Source organism: Misgurnus anguillicaudatus, chromosome 17, assembly GCF_027580225.2.
Source record: "Misgurnus anguillicaudatus chromosome 17, ASM2758022v2, whole genome shotgun sequence".
NCBI classification, from domain to species: domain Eukaryota; kingdom Metazoa; phylum Chordata; class Actinopteri; order Cypriniformes; family Cobitidae; genus Misgurnus; species Misgurnus anguillicaudatus.
Window position 1 is genome coordinate 40,542,041 of NC_073353.2, and position 12,628 is coordinate 40,554,668.

The 12,628-nt window shown below is 36.1% G+C and overlaps 1 long non-coding RNA gene across 1 annotated transcript; it reads right to left on the reverse strand.

Annotated features, from left to right (window-relative positions):
• Positions 1-280: 280 nt before the first annotated feature.
• Positions 281-12,176, reverse strand: LOC141350212 (uncharacterized). Its single transcript, XR_012358207.1, has 3 exons — positions 12,038-12,176; positions 897-998; positions 281-807 (listed from the first exon to the last, which is right to left on the reverse strand). It is a non-coding gene; the product is annotated as an uncharacterized lncRNA (long non-coding RNA).
• Between the last annotated feature and the right edge of the window lie 452 nt (positions 12,177-12,628).

The window sequence follows — 12,628 nt, forward strand, 5'->3', positions numbered from 1 at the left end:
TATATGGTTATTGTTATTATTACAGATCTCAGTTTGGGAAACCCTGCATTGTTCAATGCAGGTGCGTTTTGAATGTCCAGCAGGCGCTGTAGCAGACATTTGCATAAATACTTTCTCTATGCTTAATCTTCTCTTTCAGGTCAAATACTGACACGACAAAGCATCGTTTGGAGGACTAGCATCTGGCAAGTTAAACTGTCGACATATTATTATATTTGCCAAATAGCACATCTTATTATTTGAAAGTATCTCTATCACCCTCTTAACTACACACGCAAGCTCATTCGAAGGAACCAAGATCTTTGTGTTTTTGTGCTAACAAAACATATGCCAAGCATTTCTTCAGTCTGTGTGGCTGATGTGTCACATTAAGAAATCATTTTATTATCAGTCTATGATCTGATGATGAAACGCTAACGCGAGACAGACCGCTTCATTTGTCAGCCGTGTCAGAAGATCGAATCTAAAAGCATGTTTGTATTTTGGTTCTTTGGCGCAGTGCGCCGCTGTCAGAAATCTTTATGTTTGTTCTTAAGAGACTCTTTTTATTATTTTCTGTACAAATATGTTTTTGCCTTCCACACCCTCCTCATCCTGCTGTTTCATTTCTTTTTGCGTTTCTGCTTTTGATGGCTTGTACAGCTGCCCATCTCTGCTTCATGCCTGCTTGTTCAATGCACTTTATGCTTTCACTAAAACTCTTTTGAAACTCTAAAAAACTGTCTGCAATCTTTCGAAGAGTAAAGAGAAATCTTTCTCATCACTGCAAGTCTCTGTCTCAGACGCAGCATCTATGGGCCGGACAGACTGAAAGAAGAGACTCGATTCAAGATCAGCACAGCTGAAAGCTGTCAGTTTTATCCAATAATGAAAATGCACAGACATTGAATACTGACCAGTAATATTATTGACCGAAAAACCTCTCTCTTCTTTTACCGCCCACCGCGTGCTGCTGGGGTCATGACGGAGGTACAGCGGTTCAGGTGGTGAGTTCTGCCCTACGGGTGCAAAGCAGTGAATTCGTGAGTTGTAAAAATAAAGCTTGCGTGTTGAATTAATGCGTTGAGTTCAGAGAACACAATTACTAAAAGCATGATTTTAACAGGTCGGTCTCTTGAGATTATAAACTCTTTAAGGCATAGACCTGGTCCAAACTAATAAAAATGACACACATTTGGTTTAGTGTAAGACTAACTTGGTTCCCAAACTTTTTCAGCATCGGCACCCCTTGTGTACCGTGCATTCCTTCGTGGCCCCCAAAGAAAACTTCTAAAACTCAACATTTTAATAAAAAAACATTAAATTATACAAAAAAGTAGTGCTTTTGGTTAGTAGCCTTATTTTTTAGGTTTAATTACACAGAATTCATGATAAATTAATGTATTTCATAAAATGTCATAAAACTGAGCCCCCCCTGGCACCATCTCGTGGCCCCTCAGTTTGAAAACCACTGGTGTAAGATACAAAGGCAAAACAAATAAAGGAAAAGGCCAATCTGCCAAGGCCCTCTCCTTGTCCAAATTCATCTACAGTACTTCCATACTTTATAGTATAGAGATGAAATGATTTGAACATTTTACATCGCAGTTTCAGTGACCAAAATCACCACGATTATCAAGATTATCATGGTTTTGTGAACAATTTCTAGAAGAGTAAAAAAGTAGGCGAGAGCGGGGCACAACCTAAAGGTTTTTGACTTTGGCTTCACACTTAAAGTTTGTTTGTGGGTCCTACCATTATCATACAATTACACCTAAAGTGACAGGAGTGTAAACGTTACCCCATAGGTGGGGTTCATTGTAACAAACAGAGGATTTGTTGTAACACAAGCTAGAAAATTCAGTTTGAACAAAAATAATTCAATCAAATTCTGTCTATATACTAAAGGTGGAAATTGTTTATACAGTATATCTGCCTATAATAGATAGAGATCTACACATTCATCCATCCATCATCCTTCATGTAACCATCTTTAAATTATGCAGCGATGCATATAAATAGTTTTTTTTTTTTTGAAAGACAAAAAATCATAATTGTGAGTTATTTCTCCTGATATTGTATTAACAGTTATCATTTTGATGAATAGTATTGACATTGTTTTCATTTCATTATCATTGTATATATCTGAGGCTTTATTGTAAAACTGTGTGACAACTAACCCCGCTGTGTAAAAATTACTAGGAGTTACTGACATGTTTCAAAATGCTGTTTTAGGTAACAAGACAGTGATCAAAATAATATAAGGTTGGATTTGGTGACTTACACACACAACTTAAGATGTATAATATCTTAACAAAACACATCAAATCTTTCCACAAATTCACAGATCTTCTGACAGTAAAAGAAAAAGACCAAAAGCACAGATTGCTCTGCCCTGTATAAATATGTAAAGTAGCCATGTTACAATTAACCCTGCGTTAGTTTGTGCCCCGCTCACCCCTACTGATGCAAACCAAATTTAAAATTGATTTTACATTTAAATGTACTTTTGTTCGCATAAACATCAAATAAATAGCATTAATCATGGCACATTTGGGGTTGTGGGATAAATGTTCATCTAGTTCAGATAAAACACAAGTGAGTAAATCAAATTTTCATATAAGGGCAAATCAACAAGTCATCTGTCTGCGTATGTTGTGAGAAGTTAGGAGAACTTTATGACCCAGGAGTAAAGCTGCATGACACGTGCACTCACAAGAAACAAAAAGAGTAGAAAGGAGCTTTAAAGAGCACCTATTTCCTTGCTAAAAACAACGTTATTTTGTATATTTGGTATAATACAATGTGTTTGCGTGGTTTATGGTTCAAAAAACACATTATTTTACACATACAGTAAATTTTGTAGCTCCAGATATCCTGTCTTCCTGAAAACAGAAAACAGATCCTCATCGATCTGAAAAGCGCTGTGTCCAGTGGTGGGACGGATTGCATGCGATTTGCGGACTAATACACAAATTTAAATAGGGAAGTTTGTTTCAAAAGCTTGCAAATGTTAAAGGAATAGTCTACTCATTTTCAATATTAAACTATGTTATTACCTTAACTAAGAATTGTTGATACATCCCTCTATCATCTGTGTGCGTGCACATAAGCGCTGGAGCGCGCTGCGACGCTTCGATAGCATTTAGCTTAGCCCCATACATTCAATTGTACCATTTGGAGATGAGGTTGGAAGTGACCAAGCACATCAGCGTTTTTCCTATTTAGACGAGTGGTTGTGCGGGCAAGTTTGGTGGTGCAGAGTGGAACGTGGCGCTTTTCTGAGCGGGTTTAAAAGAGGAACTACATTTTGTGGCGCAACAGCACTTTTGGGAGCACTTGGACTCGCCTGAAAAGTCCGCTCCCCTTCTCACTCTCATAATGGGAGAGGGAGGGTGTTACTGCGCCGAGTCGAAGTACTCACAAAAGTGCTATTACGCCATAAAATATAGTTCCTCTTTTAAATCCGCTTAGAAAAGCGCTACATTTTATTTTGTACCACCAAACTTGCTCGTATAACTACTCGTCTTAAATAGGAAAAACGTTGATGTGTTTGGTCACTTCTAACTTTATCTCTAAATGGTAGCATTGAATGAATGGGGCTAAGCTAAATGCTATCGAAGCGTCGCAGCGCGCTCCAGCGCTTACGTGCACGCACACAGATGATAGAGGGATGTATCAACAATTCTTAGTTAAAGAGTAACTAAACCCTAATCCAACTTTTTTTAGTTAATGATCTGTAAGAATGATTGTTTATTAGTGCTGTTCATTGATTTTAGTAAGTTTTTTGACATTTGGATATAAAGTGTTTTAATACTACAATATATGGTGTAAAAACATCTGAGTGCTTCAGGTTGAACGGTGGCTACTGCAGTTGAATTTTCCTATTGGATGTTGGGTCCAAAAAATGACTTGTGACGTAAGCAGGTTCAAACTTACCACGCCCTTGTTACGATCTCACCACACACTTGGTACGATCTTAGTTCGTCCCCTCTATCTCCGTTGGGATCTGCCCACTTTTCTTGCATTTTTCAAATATTGCCAGTGGGTGGAGTCAGGCTCTGACCAGAGGTTTAGTTACGCTTTAAGGTAATAACATATTTTAATATTGAAAATGAGTAGACTATTCTTTTAACATTCAAGTGATTTTAAACAATTTAATCACAAAAGGTGCTAAAGTGAGCAGCTTTCTGTATCCCTGTGTGGGCCAGTGCGCGATTAAGTGCACTCAATAGTGCACACACGGAGAGATGCGTTTCAAAAAGCAAGCAAACATAAAATCTTCCTGTTCTTGACAGGGCACATACAAACAAAATTATCTCCACAGTATTCTTTTTCTAATAACAACATTTGTTTATGTCTTAAGTTTATGTATAGATTAGAATCAGAAAACAGGAGAAGAGATTTTACTTACTGTAAGTCTGTGTCACTAATGTTAATCAAACAACCCAAAACAAAGAAATAATCACTTCTGTAGCTCTATAAATAATAATTATATTTAATCTTTGGCCATGGTTTCTTTAAATTACATTTTTCATTTAGAAAATGCTTTTATCGAAAGCCACTCATTGACAAAGCAGCTAATAGAAAACATTTTGTTTATTTTTTATATTTTATTCAATAGGGAACAAATGGACAAAACATTTCATAATACAATTTGAGTGGACTAAAGCAGAATGTATACTTTTACCTGCAGGATTTTGCAGGTGGGGAGCGTGATTAATTGTACATTTTGGGGGCAGGAGTGGGACAACATCATATCTTTTTTGCGGGACTGAAAATCTATACCACGCAGACTAACAATTGGTCCTTGAATGTGTTGTGATCGAACGTGTTGGTTCTACTTCAAATATTTTAATCGGATTGTGAATCGATGTCGTTTTGCACCAAATTATCTAAAATGTATTTTTTTAAATGTTCGATCTCGATTTCATATTGACTTTAAAGGTGCAATCAGTAATGGTTGCCTCTCTATCTCCATCTCTGCTTGTAGCATAAAATTGTAAGTAACTTTCAGAGTTATTTTCACCATGTGGTTTGAAGTCAAATGAAGTCCAAGGAGACAGTTTTGAAATTTTTTTATGTACTTGCTGATTTGAATAACTGAATATTAACTTAATTTTAATTAAACACAGTTGAGAAGGTGGTCACAATCTCCTTTTAATACTCTAGACCAGTGGTTCCCAAACTTTTTCAGGGTTTGGCCCCCCTTGTGTACGGTGCATTCCTTCGCTGGCACCCCAAAGTTCTAAAACTCAACATTTTAATAAAAAAAACATTAAATTATACAAAAAAGTAGTGAGGTTTAATTACACAGAATTCTTGATAAATTAATGTATTTCATAAAATGTCATAAAACTGGGGCCCCCCTGGCACCATCTCGCGGCCCCCAGTTTGAAAACCACTGCACTAGACCGTTTTTGTCACAATGCGTCAAAAACGTGCAGTTAAATTTGCTATTTTTTTTATTTAACAACCTTGTACATATTCAAAAGACTACAGACTTTTTAAACCTGTGCCACTGTATGTCCTAAACATCATCATCGTTTTTCTTCCAGCCTTTATCTATAAGAATTACACTGGAAAAAGCATCAGAACGACTCTGAGCCAATTCCCCTCAGGCATATTTAAAAATAGAGCTCTTTTTCTTTTGCCTTTTGAGACTTAATGACTCTTTTGCAACTCCACAGAGAATCGCTCGCAGTAATTGATTATTAAAACTTGAAATTGCAAAGCACATCCATTATTTCGTGAGTGAATGTGTTATCCTCGTAATTAACAAAGCAGAACACTCTCGGTCCTTCCAACACAGAGACCTCCGGAAAGAAAAAAAGAAACGAAAAAAAAAAACAGGACAGAAATCCTGGGGTTAAACAGACCAGAGAGTCCACGCTGTAACACTGCAATTAGCTTCAGCTACAATCTATCAGAGCGAGAAACACACACAGAGAAATAAAACACACACACCTCATCGCCACAACAGTCTCTGTCAGTTCTTTTAAAGAAAGAAAGAAAGAAAGAAAGAAAGAAAGGAGTCAATTTTCATATTGCAATTGTATTGTTTCATTGGCAGAATAGGCTTTATACAGCTCTTAAACATTTTATATGTTGTGTGTCTGAAACGCTTCATATCTTCTATATAATGCGCTACAGTATATTGCGCATCCACCATTTTGTAGGGATGTCTGAAACCTGAGTGGAAAACTTCATTCCCTAAATTCATTCTTTTTATTCTCAATGGTAACTATAAAATGGTTGTCCCCTCAAATAATGCACTATTTAAGGGTATAGGGAGCATTTTCAGACACAGCCTAGTTGGGGGATTCTCGCAAAATTAGACTTATGAGGTGTCATGAAACATTTTGATAAAAAAATGCTATCAAAATAAGAAGCATACAGTTACAAACATCTTTTCATGTACTATTTTGCACATGATTTAAATGAAACATACAAACCAATTTTGTAGTTTTTTCCATATTTAACGGGAAAACTTCATTACCGCAACGTGTCCATGACTGGATTTGGGTTCTTTGACATGGAAATATTTATAATTAAAAAATCTAAATAATAAAAAGCTTCAATGCATGTTATACTATAAACATTCACAGTAAAGAAACATGTGGTATTTGGTGATCATTGGTTAATGTAGAGACAACACTCTAAAAACAAACTGTGCTATATAGCACCAAAAGTTGTTCTTTGCTCGTAATCATAGAAGAACCATTTTTAGTGCCATATAGCACTGGTGAAGCACCAGTGAAGCACCTGTGTAGAACCAAATAGGGGCCATATAGCACCACATATGGTTCCAAAAAGCACTATGTGGTTCTACACAGGTGCTTCACTGGTGCTATATGCCACTAAAAACGGTTCTTCTATGATTACGAGCAAAGAACCACTTTTAATAAGGAATATAAATGTGTCCAAGACCAATTTTCTCATCCTCCCCAACAATTTTCAATCATTATTTAAGCCCTCAAGGAACTAACATGTTCAAAACAAAAATTGTTGGAAGGGACATAATTGACACTCAAGATGGTAAGCAGTTCTTATTTTTTCTCTCCAAATTAGAGTTAAAATTTTGTTTGTCATAGTACCTAGACAACTTTTAGTTCTCATTACCGAAACAGGAGTTTGTTAATGCATATATGTAATCTAATATCATGTTGTGGTAATGATAATTTTGGTAATGATCATCTTAAAAATGTAAATAATTCTACAGGAGATATTTTTAAATCCTCTTAAAATAATGGTTAAGTTCAGACCTTAATCTTATATGTGCAAAAAAATTGGCTTCAATGGCTTTTTAAAAATTCTGATGCTGGACACCTTCTAAATCTGGATTTCGTGAGAATCACCCAGTTATTAAAAAAATGTCTTATGTAGGAATGCGCTGATTGTCGATAGTCATATGGCTGATACCGAGCCCTTATGACGATAGTTGGCATGTTTGGCCTTTATTATAATTTTAAATTGTTATTAGCATCAACATAGTTTCACATTAACATGCGCATTGCTTTCCTCGCATGAGAGGGCTTGTGGGTTTGTAATGCGCACGGGACGGACTCCTTCTCGCACCTGAACTTGTAATGCGCATGACTCGGACTCTTCCTCACACCTGAGCTTGTAATACGCGAGGCTCTGAGTCTGACATTTCCTTGCACTAAAGAGGTTGTTAGGCACGCAGACGTTTAAAACCGTGATACATATCGTTATCATGATATAAAATGAATCCTATCGTGATAGAAGATTTTGGTCATATCGCCTACCCCTAGTTCAGAGTGTCATGTGTGTTGCTCGTCATGCCAAAATATGTGTTTGGTGCGTCATGTTAATCTATGTGCATGGATGGATCATGTCAAAATACGTGTCTACTGCACATGCTTTGAAAGGGTTTATGATAAAAGAGCAGCTCGTGTTCACAAAATACTCACAAGACACTAACTTAATACTTAACTCTGATTACACATGAGATTAAGCGAGTATCTGGCAAATCTGAGCATCTTTTTTATCATAAACCCCTTTGAAGCATCTGGAGCAGACATGTATGTTGACATGATGTGTGATGCACATAAGTTTACATGACACGTCGAACACAAATTTTGAAATGCCACACACATTATGGGCTAAATACATGTTGTGACGAGCTTTGCATCGTGCGCCCTAGAAGAAAAAGTCACCGTCCGCCAGTGGTGCAAAGGGCTCTAGTGTCTTCAAATGCACCTGGATGTTAGGGTACATAAACAGAATGTGTCACAGGAAGTGTTCCTCGAAGGGGGTCAAGCTGCGCCTAAAGGTACGAATGACTGTGTTTGGCATTAATGCAAGTGCTAATGTCACAGAAGCCCCAGAGGTAGTGAACTTCCAGCGAAGTATACAAAGATTACAGGAGCGAGAGACTTTAGTGTAAACAATACTTGCCCCCCCTTTAAAATACACACACACACATAGAAACAGAGGGTGATGAGAAGGCACTATAGAGATGATCTTCGGTATCTGCTGTGTAGAGATTTTTAATTCAGTCATTAAAGTTTTTGAAAGGCTGGCGTGTTTGATGTATTCACCTGTGGCTGGTTGCATAATCGAGCCGCTAAGTTAAGACTAGTGTTGGGCTTTATGCCCCATAGTGAGATTGTCCTATCGTCAGCCTGTGAGATCGCTGATACACGATAACATAAGGGGGGCAATAGCTTAGTCATTTATTTATTTGTTCTAGGGGTGGGCGATATGACCAAAATCTTCTATCACGATAGGATTCATTTTATATCATGATAATAACGATGTATCACTGTAAAGTTTTTTTATGTTTTAATAAGGTTTTTCTGTTATTAAAATCTATAATATCATATACATTTTCATCACAAAAACCTTATACAAGCATAAAAAGAAGATAAAAACTAACAAAAATCAAGCTCATTGAAGATAAACAGTATAATAAAGGGATGATAATAAATAATTATGTATGTATGTATGTATATATTTTTTATTTAACATAGAAAGGTGATTTAGTCAAGAGCAGTAAGAGGAGCATGACGTGGGCGCGTAACCTCGATAGAGATGATATATAGATGAATATCTCTACCGGTTGACAAATTTCTACTGGTTAATCATGTCTACTGGTTTAACCCGCCCCTACTATGAACACATATTTTGAATTCGCACCCTTTGGATGAGAAGTCAACGGTCGCCACTGCTTTTCACACAGAGATTACGGAAAATAGACGGAAAATGCACCCAGGACTTGTCCGGGATTATTTGATTTTTGCTACATTGACAATAATTCACACATTCCGTAAAGACACGTGACATATTTAAAGTCCTGCACTTGGTAGGTTTTTTCAACAGCACCTGAAGTTTGCTAATTATCCGTGATTTCGCTCTCGAGAAACTCCGCGTGTGCATTTTTGTTTATGACAACAAGACCATAAGGAGCGCGTGATGTGCCATTTTTGTCATGCTGGTAAATGATCTCAGCTTCAGGGTGGATAGTGCCGAGCTCCCCGATCTCTGCTTCAGTCCAGTTTGCCAACATTTCTCGTCATAATGGTTATCTATGTTTAAACCCTGGGACAAAGAGCTGAACCATAACTTCTTGTTGCGATGACACGCGTGTCCTCACTATGGCACACCCCTTATGGCATTGTTTCTGCCAATTTTACAGAAATTTTCTGGGACCAAAGTGCTGTGTGAATGAGGAAGGATGATTCTGCCGGCAATATAAATAAATTTCAATATGCATATGGCAGATACTTTCAATCTATACATTTCTATCAATATGTCACGAAACCATTGAAACACCACGGCACTAATGATTTTAGCTTTAAAATGTGTAATATAGTAACATTAAAAAGCATCAGAATTAACACAATACTGTGTTCTACCTTGCACAATGTGTGATTTCAACATAAGAATTTATAATTGTAAATTTTATCTCATTTTCTGCTGAAATGCTCATTACCGCAATGTGTCCAGCTGTGTTTGAACATGCGTTATGTTGTAATTTAATCAAATTAACACAAAAATATTAAGAAAAAAATAAATGGATGTTTTGCTAGACTACTTTAGATGACAGAAAAAATATTTACTGAATATTCATGTATAATAATAATGAAGAAAAATTAGGAAAATGATGTGTCCATGCCTGATGTTCTCATCCTCCGCAACACTTTTTGAGAACAGTTTAAGCACACATAAAGAATTTTAATAAAGTTTGATTTTGAGTGACCAAGCACATGGACCAGTTACTTCAAGATGGCTACCAGGTAAGATCTTTTTTTTTCAGTTAATTTGAAATATTGTCTTGTCAGAATGCTTACACGACATTTTGATTATCATTACCGCAACAGATGCTTATTAAATGTTTATTTAATTAATAGAAGCATAATACGTTGATTTTAAATGCATGTGCTGAATCTCCAAATTATGTTCTTTCAGGTTTGTCATGTCATTTTGAAAATATGTCAATGTTGATGTTTTCTGAGATTTTTTAGGACAAATTTTTTAAATCATGTTACAAAAAGTGTTAAATGATAAGTAAAAGTTTTTAAATTAATGTTCCCCTTTACTCCAGACTTTGTTTTTCAATGTCTGGTGGGAAAAAAAGTAAATTTAAGCAATTTTTAAATTTTCATGCTTGACATTTTTAAAACCAAGTTTTCGTTAGAACCACCCATGTGTGTTCCCTGGAAATTTAACTCATCATCTTTGTGTTGCTAACATAAAGTCAAAAAAAAAATGTATATATTTAAAGTACAAACAAAGGCATTATGGGCCAGTTTTTAACATGTTATATTTAAAATTTCGCTGTTGCAAATTTATAGTGGTTTTTTTTTCAGTATGTGAATTGTTCTAGTGTGCACCTTGTTTGCATTCTATGCACATCATATTTATGATTTCTTGTTACAATGTTAAAAGTAAAAAGTCATTAAACAATTGTAGGGGTCTATTGTTAATGCAAATGTGTTTTTCAGTGATATCGCTACCAGCATTTATATTGTAATATAGATTCTGTTTCTGCAAAACTAACTAATTTGTATGAAATATTGATAATAATTGATATTGAATCGAAACAAGAATTGAATCGGCAAATTGGTGGCAATCCCCAACATTACACATTTGACTTGGCATCAGTGTCTGTTTGGCTGATGGATTTACAAGACTTGAGCTCATATTGGCCGGCTCTACATACTGTAGTTAAAGGCAAAGGCTATAAACAGAGGTCTTCACTAAACAGATCACAGTTATCCACAGGCACTTTGGGCTCCATTTAACAGGATGAATTCATTAAGGAGCGGTTTCTCTCCGGTGATACTCGCAGACAGCTGCTCTCCCTGTAAAGCCTGCAGTCAAACACAGATCAATGGAGAAATACATCCACAGGAGCTTTTATCAGCAGACCTTGGAAGACTGGAGTGTGTTTAAGACATCAGTGCATTTATATCCTCCAGATCTGAGCGTTGAAAGTGTTTGGAGCGAGAGAGATATGCTCGAGGTGGGAGGAGAGATGCTGTGTTGAGGTTCACATCTGGGAATAAATCCAGTTAAATATCACATACATGACATGTTTTATGTCATATGAATGATGCATGTGATGTCTGATCTCTACAGTGTTGCATGTCTTCACAGCAAGGTGGCACTCGGCAGATGGCAAACATGTCACAGTACCTGTACAGCAGGTAAGCTACCCAATGTGTATCTTTGCTTTTTAAGTATTTCACTAGCATGACTGTATGCGTAAAATAGCATTAAACAGTACAAATAGTGGCTTTTTGTCAGTAATGGTGATAAAATATTTAGAGGCGAAAGCGTTGCGGGCGCCATCTTGTGTCGTGACGCAGGAGTTCATTTGGCACGTAATTATTTAACCTGTTTTTACATTATTATTTAATGTAATGTATTAGCTTATTTCAAATAATTAATATTTTTAACGTGTAAAATCCGTTAATTTCCTTTTATATAAGAAATGAAAACACTTTTTAACACACACACAAAAAAGCAGGATAGACTACATCACCTCAGATGTCAGATGTCATAAAGTCTATTTAAACAGAAAACTCACCTAAAAAACTAGACATTGTCGTAAGATGATCCACGGTTTTAGTTGATAAATAGCCTAAATATTTAATAATATTCACAATGAAATTTGAAAGCTAATCTGAAGATTATCAGCCTCCACTTCCGCAAACGCTAAAGGAACAATCACGTGCTGCCCTCGTGTGCTCAGGCGTGTGTAATGCAGCTCTTCTTACAAACGCTTGCATACACAGAATCTGTTTTTCACCAAGAACATTGACTTAAAGTTGATTTTTCGACCTATTAACAACGAGGTTTCAGCTAATTTTACGCAACCATGGGTAAAAACAACCTTTAACAGCATTTTAAAGGGCACTTGTAATCACATGTGTAATATAAAGTGGGATTTTCAATTATATTGTCCCTGTTTAATATTTTTATATTAAAATATATATTATATATTGTTATTATAGTGTAGTGATGTTAGTTAAATTATGTTTATATTTGACATGGGTTGAACAACACAGCAAAGATTATTAGCTATTAACCCATTAGTTGCCCATACAGCAAATATATTTTTAAATACAAAAAATGGCCAAAAAATATATTTACTGAATTATATTTTGAAAAATCTTTA